The sequence below is a fragment of the Somniosus microcephalus genome, chromosome 1, assembly GCF_052327205.1.
Source record: "Somniosus microcephalus isolate GS21.2 chromosome 1, FLI_Smic_1.0, whole genome shotgun sequence".
NCBI classification, from domain to species: Eukaryota; Metazoa; Chordata; class Chondrichthyes; order Squaliformes; family Somniosidae; genus Somniosus; species Somniosus microcephalus.
The window spans coordinates 435,509,318-435,524,279 of record NC_140987.1 but is presented as its reverse complement, the minus strand read 5'-3'; the positions used below and the strand labels follow the sequence as shown (position 1 = coordinate 435,524,279).

The 14,962-nt window shown below is 44.1% G+C and overlaps 1 long non-coding RNA gene across 1 annotated transcript; it reads left to right on the top strand.

Annotated features, from left to right (window-relative positions):
- The first annotated feature begins 250 nt into the window (after window positions 1-250).
- Window positions 251-1,564, top strand: LOC147125301 (uncharacterized). Its single transcript, XR_015079968.1, has 2 exons — window positions 251-373; window positions 478-1,564. It is a non-coding gene; the product is annotated as an uncharacterized LOC147125301 (long non-coding RNA).
- Window positions 1,565-14,962: the final 13,398 nt, after the last annotated feature.

The following is a 14,962-nucleotide window of genomic DNA, read 5'->3' as shown; positions in this document are numbered from 1 at the left end:
TTTCACGTCTTAAAAAACATTAACACTGTGCAATCCCATATATTAACTCCGCCCTACTCCTTTCACATCCGTGACACGCTGTTTGCACTGCAATCGTGTATTAGCGTCTTTTTTTCCCCCTTTCGAATTACTGCAGTCAGTAGCACACTTTTAAGAGAGACTGGATTCAGCGATAGGTAGCTTTTTAATTTCAATTGCACAATGATTTCCCAATTGCAATTCCAGCAAATGTTGTGTGACAATCGTATTCCTCTTTTTAATTTGATAAATGCTGGAATGAAACCTGTTCTGCCCGACCCGGTGAAGCGCCGTAAATCTTCAGAAATGCTCTCGAAGGCAGATCCCGCAGCTCAATTTCTGTTGGTTGGTTTAGGTAACAATTATTTAGAAGCGACCATAAGTAGATACGTACAGTAAACACGATCTGCTGTTTCCAAATAAAAAAAGTATATTGATTCCTTTTTTAATTTCCCCCAGTTTCAACTGAGACCGAACAGAAGCAAACTATTCCCGGGGATCGGAGAGTCACGAGTAAAGAACTGGGCTCCCAACATGTGGGAGCGAAAGTAATGCTCGTGATCGGAAGCTTTCGCCGAGCTCCAATAACATCAAGTTTTTTTTTGCTTGTTCACTTTATCGTTAATTGCACAAATACTTACTTCCAGCGTAATGCAAAGTACAGTTTTGACTAGCCCCTGTTGCTAAAAGCACAGGTGAAGCATATTAATCCAGCAAAGTCCCACAGAATTGGCACGGCAAAGAATCGCAAACTTTTCTGTCCCACTTTGCACTCTTGAGTAATCCAGCTCGGCTCCGACACTCCGGTTCCAGTCGCTATACCTTGGATTTGTAAATTATCCCTTCTACGACGATATCGCATGGCATATGCTTTTATTTTATTTTTGCTGTATCCAATTTTAGTGATCACGTTGCAACTATTTTGTCAAAATTCGGGTTTGCATACTGCGATACCAGAGCAGTCACTGTGCGATCTGCGCCTTCTCTGAGCTACTGAGTGCATCTGGCAATTGAAAGTGTTGACGCTTACGTTTTGAGACCTTGGGATTTGGCCAAAATAGCTGCGTCAATCAAAAGAGTGTGTGTGTGAGCGAGAGAAGCAAACACATTTATATATAAGCGCAGAAGATACGTTAAAGTTATATGGTAATATTCCACATCCCAGGCGATATTGATTTGTTTCCGATTTGCTATTACAGTATTTGTAGACAACGTTGAAAATATTTATCATGGAACCTTTCATTCAAAGAAAACCAACAAGTCTCAGAAGGTTTTGCTGGTGGTGGTGGCTTCAGCTGGCTTGACGTTCAGGTGTTCCGAGCCACTTGCATCTAAACACCAGTTTCATATCCCTGCAAAATCTAACTCTGCTTCCTTTGCGAAGACCTTATTAACAGCCACTGATGTGGAATGCTGTATATTAAATGGAAAACTGCAGACATGTTTTAATGGAATGATGTTGACTTCTTGCAGTCGGGTACAGTTGGGTCTTCCTCACAATTGCTTCCTGTGAACCAGCAAAATAAATTAGGTGTATTTATTTCAATCGTTTAATGGTGGCTTTTGTATTGGTGAACTGCATAGAATCATACACAGATTGCGTTACTATAAGCATACAGTGCTTTCGGTGTGTTCAGGAAGCCACTCTTCAAGCGTCCCATCTCAATACGTTTGTTGGGCACCTGAAATCAAGGGGATTTTAAAGGTTAAAATCTAGCCTTTAGCTGCAGATCTCCAGTTCGTTCTAAACTCTGAGATTAAGTCCAAAAGAGGAACCTTGCAATGTAAGAGCTAACATTACATTTGTTTCCATGTTCCATTCAACGCCAAGATCACAAAAGAAAAAGCATACGCTCATCTAGATACTTATTTTAAAGGACTTCCTCAGTGGTGTCAGGAGAAGGTGCATGTAGATTTACCGCTTATGCTTCATGTATTCCCTGTAATTATAAGTCAATATTTTTGCAACCTTAAAAACCCAGGTCTGTGTTTTGATATTCCGCCAATCCGAATAATGGTTGTATGGCACCTTTAATCCAGTATGTCGATAACTGCAATTGGGGTAATGGTTAACTTCCAGGTCATCCAACAGGCAGATTATCAAAAAAAAGGATTCAGCTTCTGTATCATACAGAACAAGATCATCGTATGGAAACAGCTGTGAGCCCTTGAGAGGTAAACAGTCATTAAAAATACCCCAAATTGTAACAGTTGTTTTACTTATTGCGTAATAAAATGTAAATAAACGGAATATGGGAAGCCAGGCATGAAGTAGAGCTCATACAAAGGCAAAATACTGCGGATGCTGGAAATCGGAAATAAAAACAGAAAATGCTGGAAATACTCAGCAGGTCAGGCAGCATCTGTGGAGAGAGAAACGGAGTTAACGTTTCAGGTCGATGACCCTTTGTCAGAACCAGTTATGAGGAAGGGTCATTGACCTGAAACGTTAACTCTGTTTCTCTCTCCACAGATGCTGCCTGACCTGCTGAGTATTTCCAGCAATTTCTGTTTTTATTTTATGAAATGGAGCCCATTTGCTAAATATAGCCGAGGAAATTTTAGAATTTCTACATACAGTTTTAGGAAGTCTTTAGTGTCTCAAGATGAACATGGAAAAATGCGATTCAATCCATTGAAGCCCACCACGATTATACCCTGGGTCACTCACTTGATCATCCAACATCATTTTAAACATTCATGGTATGTTTCAACAACTTACATTTATATAGCGCATTTAAAGTAATAATAACGTCCCAAGGTGCTTAACAATAGCGATACCAATAAAAAAAATTTGACAATGAGCCACAGAAGGAGATATCAGGACAGATTGACAAAAGCTTGATCAAAGAGGTAGGTTTTAAGGAGCATCTTAAAAAAGGTAGAGAGGTTTAGGGAGGGAATTCCAGAGCTTAGGACCTAGGCTGCTGAAAGCACGGCCAATGGTGAAGCGATTAAAATCGGGGATGCACAAAAGTTTCACTGGGAATTTCCTCAATGGTTCTCCCAATCTAGTGCTTTTAGTTGAGTTAGAAGTCTTTCATGTGGAATCTTGAGGAAAGCTTTCTGAAAATTAAGATTAACTACATAATTGGAGTTCCACTATCTATTTTATCTGTTGTATCTTCAGAAAAGTCAAGGTGGTTTGTCAGGCAGAATCTTTCCCTCCTAAATCCATGCTGGAAATTCCTTTATAAGTTATATGCTATATAGGCACTCTTCCAATCTACTCCTTTGGAATAGCAGCCATCATTTTACCTGCTATTTACATTAGGTTAATGGGCTTGTAGTTGCCTGTGGTCAATTTGTTGTCCTTTTTAAAATAATATATTTACTATAATATAACAGGGGCGATTTTCGGGAGACTGGTTCCATTGGGTTGGGTGGCAGGTCGTACGAACCCGTTACCGGCCAGATGGAATCGGTCCGAGGCCCAACCGATTATCATGGTCTGGTCTCATTTTCATACTGTTGGTAAGCCGCTCGTACATTTCAAGCAGCGTGCCGATTGGCGAGGGACGAAAACCCAGAGGTTCCAGCGTGGAGCCCATCACACAGGTGTAAGAGGGTGGAGGCGATCCCGGGGAAGGGACCAGGAAGGGTCAGGTCTTGCAGGGAGTGATTTTAGTGGGGCCAGGAGGAGCAGGTGGGCTGGATCCTAGTGGGAATGGGACGTTAACTGGGGTACTTTAATTTTTAACCCGTTACCGCCTTGTTCCCATCAGGTGGAAGTGCTGAAAATCAGCCCTGGCATTTTCCTGCAAATCCTAACCAGTACTCAATAATATCTTCAGGGTGATAGCTAGTGCCCTGAAATTTCTTGCTAAGTCTCAATTAGCAGTTTCGGATGTATGCCAGCTGACCCAGCTGCTTTGTTAGTATTAAGTCTGTATGCTAATCTTTTAGAAGAGCTACACAACACTATTGATCATTTTTTTCCAAATTAATTTTAAAGCTTAATTTTTTTCTATTGCTGTTTGTGTGAATGACTAATTCCACAATGGAAGGCAATAACATATCAATCAAGTCTTCTCTATTGCAGAAGTTCTTTCCTTTTTCTTCTCCAGAAATTCAAACTGATTTTCCATAAATATGGAAATAAGTCCTCGACTGTTTCAACAACTCCCCTGATCTTGTCCTGCAGCATTTGATAGCTGAAAACCACACAACCTGTAATAAAATTAGATCCTAGTATCAACTAAGCTGAAAATTGACTGCATGATTATTAATATGTGCTTAATTATTCTTTAAAAGGGCATACAAACCTTAATGAGGATGTTTCGACCAGCTCACCCAAGCTTGTGCTGCAGTAGATGGGCTGAAGAATGGAATAATTTTCCACTCTTTGCTCCCAATGTCAGCATCAAGCATTCCAAAGTCAGAAGCAAGGTAAATCTTTTGGATGAGGTGTTAAACCGAGGCCCCGTCTGCTCTCTCAGGTGGATGTAAAAGATCCCATGGCACTATTTTGAAGAAGAGCAGGGGGGAGTTATTCCCCAGTGTCCTGGGCCAATATTTATCCCTCAACTAACATAACAAAAACAGATTATCTGGTCATTATCACATTGCTGTTTGTGGGACCTTGCTGTGCGCAAATTGGCTGCCATGTTTCCCACATTACAACAATGACTCCACTTCAAAAGTACTTAATTGCATGTAAAGCGCTTTGAGACGTCTGGTGGTCGTGAAAGGCGCTATATAAATGCAAGTCTTTCTTTAAAACTCCCTCTACATTAACCTGACTGTGCTTTAATACACCTAACCTTAGTAAAGCATATTCTGGTTGACTTTAGGGACTTCAGAGTTAGTGGCCCGGACATGTAGGTCATATCAAATAAAGATATATTATCAGAGTATATGCACTAGAATATTTCTTGTCTTACACTAGAAAACAAGCACAATTGAGACCGAAATTCAATTGACAACTTAATCCCTGGGCATCCAAAAGGGCAGACAGGTGACGTGCTTCCAAGTATCTGCTTATGCTATTTTAAGCTACCTGCTAAGAAGTGAAAAAAAAAGTAAGCTAAAGATTACTTACCAATCAATTTTTACTCTCTCACCTGTAGTGAAATGCTTCAAGATTGGTATAATATTTGCATTTGCATAGATTAGAGTTGACAAACACCTCAAATCATTAGCCTGGAATTTCCTCCATAACTTCCAGTGGTGGCCTCTAGAGGGAGATACACAGAAGTTTCCTCAGTAGAAAAACAGAAAATGCTGGAAATACTCAACAAGTCAGGCAGCATCTGTGGAGAGAGAAACAGAGTTAACGTTTCAGGTCAAGATCGAGATCGACCTGAAACATTAACTCTGTTTCTCTATCCACAGATGCTGCCTGACCCACTGAGTATTTCCAGCATTTTCTGTTTTTATTTCAGATTTCCAGCATACGCAGTAGTTTGCTTTTGTATTAGTTTCCTCGGTATGTTGATTTGCATACCCATTGGTGCAGCAAGCAGCTGAACAAGCAGGAAACTTTTGTGCACCCCTTTAAATGCACTGTCCAACCCGTACTCTTCAGCAAAACACTGGGGGTCAAGCAGGTAAGACAACAACAATGCTTGACTCTTTCGTTTCTCGCTCAAATTTTTTTCATCGTATGTCTTGTGAATATTTTTTTATTAAATTTGGGCAGAATTATGAATACTCAAATACCTGAGGGCAGCAGGACATGGTGCCAAGCCAAAGGAGAAGAAAGCACAATGTCACCCATTCAAAGCTCCAAGGTTGGGGCATTGAAATAAAGACAAACAGCCTCCTGGGTGTGAATGGCACCAACTCGCCAAGAATTATCACTTGTACCACCTGGAGGGAGGTGGCACTGACTGCCAACTCCTGCACCCCCAAGACTGCAGAATAGTGTCGCAAGAAGTTCCACATCCTCAGCAAGGTAACGCACTGCACACGTCTCCCTTTTCCTCTTTGCCCACCCTAGGTACCAGCACACTATTCATCCTCTTAAAGCAACATTTCCACAACTAACCATCCACAATGCTTCTTGTTTAAGGGGGGGATCCAGCTCCCCTCACAGTAGTCATTTATTATGCACAGCCCTAAGATCCCTTCCTCCAATTTAATACCCTCATTCCCTCACATCTCTTATTTCACCTCTCGCATGCCACTTGGCGCACACACCCCAACTGCTAGCCTTACCCTCTTTCACTCTGTCTTCTTGCGGACAAATTGTCATGTAATGCTCACCACAGGCAAGCCATCGGAGGGGGATTTCCCAAACTTAAGTACCTCATCCACTTTGAGGCAAGGCCATGCAGCTCACAGGGAGACACTCAGCCTATGTGTTGGGCAGCTGCACTGTTGCCCTGGCACCTCTCTGAAGCACCACATAGACCCAGCCTTTCACCCTTGTTGTAAATCTCATCATCAAGAAACTACTTATGAAATAACGCTGGATGGCCAGCTAGTGGCGCCGTCCAAGGAGTATAAATACTCGGGCGTGGGCCCCAGCTTGCCAGGGACATTTTGTAAGACAAGGAGCTAGTGAAATACAACTAGATTTCCATGTTCTGAAACAAGTTGATTAAAGCCTTGCTTTATGCTCCAACCAAGTGCGTAGTGAGTTTTATTACACCAACCCTATTCTCCTTATTCCCAAGGGGGTGATGTTCATCCATTGTTCATTTCTACCCTCTTTTCCTGCAGGCTCACTACAATAATGTGCAGCACAGGAGGAGGAAGATGACGGTGAAGAAAATGATGCAGATCAAGCCAGCCAGGAGTTGCAGCTGCATGATACTGCCATCTTTCAGAACATTACCTCCTCATAGTACTACACCAGTGGTAAGTGGGAGGTGACACCAAGCAGCACGCTGCTATGAGATCAGGCCACTTTAGTCCCATGAGCTATTTGTTGAGTATGAGCAGCCAACCAGTCTACTACAATCCTGGCCTTCAGGTGGTACCTAGAAGAAGCAGGGAATAGGTAAAAGAAGTCACATGAGGGAACCCAGGGGAAGCATGATGTGAAGAAAGAGTAGATTGTGTGCACTTTGGAACTCATGGTATTAAAATAGATTGTTTTCTAACAATGCTTTGTTCCTGATGGAGGTCAGAGTCATACAGGAAATGGTGTACCTATGTGGTGCTGATGTCTTCGTTAATGTGATGATGATTGGCATGCACATGCAGGGGCAAAGAGGGCTGCTGTGTCGTCGTGTGGTAAGATGGGTAGTGGTTTGAGGCAATCTCTCAACCCAAATTAGGTTATGAATATTAATCTGGCTGTGTAAAACAGGGTTTCACAGCAACAATTATAATCATATACACCTAATGTTGATACATGGCAGTGCATAACGAGTTAGATTTAGAGCAGAAGCATGCAAATTTATAAAATTGAGTATGTAAATCATGGCATAGTGGAGATTGAAGAAATATATTCTAAGATAAGGTTCCATAATAATGGTACTTTTAAGTATTAATCTGTAACATAATCCATTATGATCATTTCATAAGCCTTCTAATCAATAGTTATGTGATAAAACAATATAAGAACATAAGAATTAGGAGCAGGAGTCGGCCATTTGGCCTCTCGAGCCTGCTCCGCCATTCAATAGGATCTTGGCTGATCTTCTACCTCAAGTCCACATTCCTGCATTATCCCCATATCCTTTGATTCCCTTAATACCCAAAAATCTATCGATCTCTGTCTTGAATATACTCAACGACTGAGCCTCCACAGCCCCCTGGGGTAGAAAATTCCAAATATATTGATGTAATTTCACAGAAAAATGCTATGTAAACATTCCAAATGAAAGCCTCATGTTAAAACATCCACAGGTAGTTGTGGTTCTTTCCTTATGATGCTAGAAGGTGGCACTTAAATCGGGTTTTTATTTAAATCTGATAAACTGACCTCTAAAGGCTCCCTGTAATACCACTATGTGGTGCTTATTATCTTTTCCCCACAAATCACTCAAAATGTTTTCCTAGTACAGTAACCGAAATATCTGCCCAAAATGATGTTTTAAGCAAAATAAAATAATCAAAAAATTACATATTTATATTACATAGATAGAAACATAGAAAAATAGGAGCAGGAGTAGGCCATTCGGCCCTTCGAGCCTTCTCCGCCATTCAATATGATCATGGTTGATCCTCTATCTCAATACCATATTCCCGCTCTCTCCCCATACCCCTTGATGCCTTTTTTGTCTAGAAATCTATCTATCTCCTTCTTAAATATATTCAGTGACTTGGCCTCCACAGCTTTCTGCGGTAGAGAATTCCACAGGTTCACCACCCTCTGAGTGAAGAAATTTCTCCTCATCTCAGTCCTAAATGTCCTACCCCATATTCTGAGACAGTGACCCCTCGTTCTAGACCCCCCCCCCCACAGCCAGGGGAAACATCCTCCCTGCATCCAGTCTGTCTAGCCCTGTCAGAATTGTATACGTTTCAATGAGATCCCCTCTCATTTTTCTGAACTCTAGTGAAGACAGGCCTAGTCGACCCGATCTCTCCTCATAGGACTGTCCTGCCATCCCAGGACTCAGTCTGGTGAACCTTCGCTGCACTCCCTCTATGGCAAGTATATCCTTTCTTAGGTAAGGAGACCAAAACTGCACACAGTACTCCAGGTGTGGTCTCACCAAGGCCCTGTATAACTGTAGTAAGACATCCTTGCTCCTGTACTCAAATCCTCTTGCAATGAAGGCCAACATACCATTTGCCTTCCTAACTGCTTGCTGCACCTGCATGTTTGCTTTCAGTGACTGGTGTACCAGGACACCCAGGTCCCTTTGTACATCAACATTTCCCAATCTATCACCATTTAAATAATACTCTGCCTTTCTGTTTTTCCTACCGAAGTGGATAACTTCACATTTATCCACATTATACTGCATCTGCCATGTATTTGCCCACTCACTCAACTTTTCTAAATCGCCTTGAAGCCTCTTTGCATCCTCCTCACAACTCACAACTTTTCACCTGACCCAAACCCACTGTGTATGTGTGTTAAAATTACCCCCACTGTGTGTGTCTGCAAGAGAGAGGCGAAAAATGAGAGTGTAATTTTTGTCTTATGTTAAGCTGAAAGAAAGAGAGAGATGTAATGTTAGTTCATTTTTCAAATAATCATAAACAATTTAGATACAAACCAGAAGCCTTGAAGTACCTCACCTGTGTTTTGTTGACAGTTAGAAAATGTAAACCTTATAATTGTTGACAGCTGTGAAATGGAGGAGGAGAGGGAGGAGGGAGAGAAATAAAGAAAATTAGAGAAACACAGATAAATGGTGTCTTTTCTTATTGAAATTTGATTTCTTTGAAAAGAAAGATATAGGTTAAATTTTGAAAGCAAACAGTCTCTTTGAGGAAAACAAATAGGGGGACAGGAGATGTGGAGGAGAGAAATCAATTGAGAGGCTCTTTGGCATCTTGTCACCTGCTGTAGCAGAGGAAGCCAGTGGAAGTGACAGGGAGTGGATGGAGGGTGAAAGAAAGAAAGAAAGACTTGCATTTCTATAGCGCCTTTCACAACCACCAGATGTCTCAAAGCGCTTTACAGCCAATGAAGTACTTTTGATGTGTAGTCACTGTTGTAATGTGGGAAACGCGGCAGCCAATTTTAGCACAGCAAGCTCCCACAAACAGCAATGTGATAATGACCAGATAATTTGTTTTTGTTATGTTGGTTGAGGGATAAATATTGGCCAGGACACCGGGGTATCTCCCCTGCTCATCTTCAAAATATTGCCATGGGATCTTTTACATCCACCTGAGAGAGCAGACGGGGCCTCGGTTTAATATCTCATTCGAAAGACATAGAAACATAGAAGATAGGAGCAGGAGTAGGCCATTCGGCCCCTCGAGCCTGCTCCGCCATTCAATGAGATCATGGCTGATCATCCAAACTCAGTACCCTGTTCCTGCCTTCTCTCCATATCCCTTGATCCCTTTAGCCTTAAGAAATATATCCAACTCCTTCTTGAATATATTTAATGAATTGGCCTCTACTGCCTTCTTTGGTAGAGAATTCCACAGGTTCACCACTCTCTGGGTGAAGAAATTCCTCCTCATCTCTGTCCTAAATGGCTTACCCCTTATCCTTAGACTGTGACCCCTGGTTCTGGACTCCCCGACCATCGGGAACATCCTTCCTGCATCTAGTCTGTCTAGTCCTGTTAGAATTTTATAAGTTTCAATGAGATCCCCTCTCATTCTTGTTGGATCCGTGATTCTTAAGGTATGATGTTTTCCAATAACTACACGGAGGCTGTAACTTAACAATCAACAGGTGTTTACTGGAGTAGGGTAGTCTCAAGACTGACAGTACAGAGGCATGCTCAAGGCTTATATACAGGTGTGGTCACCGCCGGCACTACAGTATACAGGAGCTGCAAAAGTAGTTCTCTCTTAAAGGTACATACACTACAATTCCTCCCCTTTTAGATTAGCAGTACCCATAATATTCAAATAACAATTAACACTTTAACATGCACATTAAACAGAAATAGTCCATTTATAGATTCAGTCTTTGGGGCGGCTTCCTGATCCTTTCTGGATAGCGCCTTTCCTGAGGTTCTTGTTCTTGGTGCGGAGGTGATTCTGGCCCCCTTTCGTCAGTTAGTTCATCAGTTTCCACTGCTACTGTTTCTGAGGTAGATGCTACCGGTATGTCGGGTTCATCCCCAGGCACGCGAGACATGGGGTTGACTCGTTCCTGTGACGCTAAGATCTGGTCGACATGGCGTCTCACAATGTTCTCCCCGACATCCACTGTGTACATTAATGGCCCCTGCCGTGTGCATATCATTCCGGTTTGCCATTTCTCTGTTCGGTAGTCATGGGCCAAGACTGGTTGTCCTACATTGAAGCTCATTTAGCACTCTCTCCCTTAACTTGGGTGGAATTACCACTCGGGATCCACACATCACTGTCCCCTGGCATACTGACAGCTGTTCTCTTCTGGATGAGAATGCTGGCAACAGTGAGTCGCCATGTGTTGGCCATCCCCTCACCGTCAAATCATATACCCGAGACAGTGTCGGATCATTGCGGGTCTCCTTCTCTATATCCGTGTTAGTTACTGGCAATCGTTCAATTATTGACGAATAAAATATCTCAATAGGGTCCACTGCTGGTGCTTCCTCCACAGTAGGCAGTGGCAAGCGTGATAGCCCATCAGCGTTTCCATGCTGTTTCGTGCCTTTATATTCTATTTCATATTGGTTCGCCCCTAGAAAAAGGGACCATCTTTGTAACCGTTGTGCAGTCATCACCGGAACACCCTTCTTTGGATTAAAGATGGAGACAAGTGGTTGGTGGTCAGTCAGCAAGGTGAACTTCTGCCCATGCAGATAGTGGTTGAATTTTTTTACTCCCCATACTAGGCTGAGGGCCTCCCTGTCGATCTGGGCGTAGTTGCGCTCGGCTGAGGTTAGTGACCGAGACGCAAAGGCTACTGGCCTCTCCAACCCGTCTGGGAATTTGTGCAACAGCACCGCTCCAATACCATAGGGTGATGCATCACATGCCAACCGAATTGGTAGTGCTGGGTTGAAATGGGCTAACACCTCTTTTGATGTGATCAATTCTTTGCACTTCTGGAAAGCTCGTTTACATTCGTCATTCCACTTCCATGGTACCCCCGTTTGCAGTAGGGTGTTCAGTGGGTGTAATACTGTAGACAAATTTGGTAAGAACTTATGGTAGTAGTTCACCAGCCCGAGGAACGACCTCAGTTGTGACACATTTTCCGGTGCTGGAGCCTTGACTACTGCCTCAATCTTTTCAGGGGACTTATGTAACCCCTCTTCATCAATAACGTGGCCACAATACGAGATCTGCTTCTGGAAAAACTCGCACTTGTGGCGATTAGCTCGTAGCCCATATTCCTTTAATCTAGTGAGCACCTTCTCCAGGTTGGCGAGGTGATCACTGTCATTTTCGCCCGTGACCAGGATGTCGTCCAAATAACACTGGGTCCCTGGAATCCCTTGCAGGACTTGATCCATTGCCCTTTGCCAAATAGCCAGAGCCGATGCTACCCCGAACACCAGCCGGTTGTATTGGTAGAGACCTTTATGAGTGTTGATCGTGAGGTATTGTTTCGAGGCTTCTTCTACCTCCATTTGCAAGTACGCCTGGGCCAGATCAATTTTGGTGAAGCGTTTACCTCCAGATAGCGAGGCGAAAATATCCTCAATCCGTGGAAGCGGATATTGTGCCGTGTGAAGGACTGGGTTCACTGTCACCTTAAAATCCCCACAGATGCGGACCTTCTTTGGTTCCCCAGGCGTATTACTCAACGACCTCTTCATTAAAGGAACGATGGGTGTAGCCCACTCGCTCCAGTCTACTTTGGACAGTACTCCTGAACGTTCCAACCCTTCCAGCTCTGCTTCGACGGCTGGTCGGATCACATAAGGCCTTAAAAAACTTTGGGCTTGCATTTTCCTCTATTTTAATCGTTGCTGTTATGCCTTTTAGTGTTCCGAGTCCCTCCTGGAACACTTCTTGTGCGTCAGTTAGCATTTTTGACAGTCGTCCAGGTGTGACGTCGTCATCCTTTTTGGCCTCAACCTTCAGTGCCTGTATGGAATGCCAAAGTAATTGTATCTTCCGGATCCATTTACGTCCTAGTAGTGGTGGTCCTCCATCTGGCAATACATATAGGTCCATTTTAGGTATTTCCTGGCCTTTGTATATCACTTTCACCCTTATTTTTCCTTTGGGGTAGACTTTTTGCCCCGTGTACGTCTTCAAGACAATCTCTGTAGCTTTCAAGGGTATATGTGAAAATAGCCGCTTGTAGTCCCTTTGGTTTATCACTGTTAGGGCTGATCCAGTGTCCAATTTCATTTTCACTTGGACTCCGTCTATCTTGAGTGTGACCCAGATAGTCTGGTGATCCTCCATTTTGGTTACCTTATGTAGTTTCAGACAACCCAGCTCCTTGCTTCCGGAGTCTGTATCACTTTTCTGTTCGTCTGAACTACTGTCCATCACCTTATGTACCTTTTTGTACTTCTCCTGTGGAGATTTCTTGCTGTTGGTTTTCTTCCCTGACCTGCAGACTCTTGCTATGTGTCCTGCTTTTCCACACTGTCTGCACACTTGGTCCTTGAACCAACAATCCTTCTGGTCGTGTGTTGTTCTGCCGCAGTGATAACACTTCCCTGCTCCATATGACATTTCATTGGTGCCATATTCTTGCGGTCTCCGTTGTATCTCTGCAGCGCCCCGTGCGGCTGCTTCGTGTGATACTGCCATGCTGAAAGCCTTGTCCAGCGTAAGATCCTTTTCTGATAGAAGCCGTTTCTGGGTTCCTTCACTTTGAAGCCCACACACAAACTTGTCCCTTAAAGTATCTGCTAGTCCCACTCCAAACTGGCAGTGTTTCGATAGCTTGCGCAGTTCCGTTAAGTACTCAGCATTACTTTCGTCTTTATGCTGGTTCCTTTTGTGGAAGTTAAATCTTTCTGCTATCAGCAGCGGTGTGGGGTTTAAGTGGTCCTGTAGGATTTCTACTATGCTTTCGAAATTCTTATCCACGGGCTTCTCTGGGATTATTATGTTTCGCAGTAAGCCATAAGTTTTTGCACCCATGGAATTTAACAAAACCAGTGCTTTCCTAGCATCTGGCACTTCATTCGCCCTGCAGTACACCTCAATGCATTCCACATATGTCGCCCAATCTTCGACTTCATTGTCGAACGCAGTGATACTGCCACTCTTCGACATCCCTGGGTGTGATTTAACTGTCTAAAATGGCGTCTCCCGCGCTCTCCCTTCTTCTCCGCTGGCACAAAATGGCGTCTCCCGCGCTTTCCTTTCTTCCCGCGCTCGCCCTTCTTCTCCACTGCGGCTTCTAAAAATGGCGTCTCCTGCGCTCTCCCTTCTTCTCCGCAGCTCAATGGCATCTCCCGCGCTCTCCCTTCTTCTCCCCGCGGACGCGGTTCAGCCCTTGAGCCCTGGCTGTGCTCTGCGCGTTCTCCTGTGCGCCTTTCCCGTTGCCGTCGCTCGGTCCTGAACCCGGCTGCTGCTTTACCCTCTCTCTCTCTCTGTTTGTTTTTCCTTGACGCCACACGTTTTTCAACCCCCGGCCACGCCCTGTGCGCTTCACCCTCTCTCTTACCCCATCGACGCTGCTCGGCTTTTTCTATGCCGTCGGTCGGCTCCAGCCGCCGCTGTCCGGGAAGGGTCTGCGCTGTACCTGTTGCCAGTCTGTTGCTGGATCGTCGTGGCTGGGGAACCAAGCCCGGCTCTCAACAGCCTCCCCTGCGACGTTCACTCTCTGCCGGACGACTGGGCGGTTGTTCGTGGTCGACGCCCGTGCTTCTGGCCTCGACTTTCTTCCACCGTCCTCCCGGAGCGAATCCTTGAAGGGAAATGCAGACTTGCAGGCAGATTCGAATTGACCTCGTCGCCACTGTTGGATCCGTGATTCTTAAGGTATGATGTTTTCCAATAACTACACGGAGGCTGTAACTTAACAATCAACAGGTGTTTACTGGAGTAGGGTAGTCTCAAAACTGACAGTACAGAGGCATGCTCAAGGCTTATATACAGGTGTGGTCACCGCCGGCACTACAGTATACAGGAGCTGTAAAAGTAGTTCTCTCTTAAAGGTACATACACTACAATTCTTCTAAACTTCAGCGAGTACAAGCCCAATCAACCCAATCTCTCCTCATACGTCATTCCTGCCACTCCCTCAGTACTGCACTGGAGCGTCAGCCTAGCTTTATGTGCTCGAGTCGCTGGAGTGGGACATGATCCCACAACCTTCTGACTAAAGGTGAATAGAGTGATAGTAGATTGAGGGGTGGGGGTTCAAGGTTGAGCAGATAGTTCAAAGGGAAAGAGGTATGGGGCAATGATGGGAGTGGGAAGTGGTAGAAAGGAGACAGAGTGGTGGGAAGGTTAAACGTATGAGGAATGCAAGGAGAGCAGTGGGTGGGGAGAAGCCCGTGTA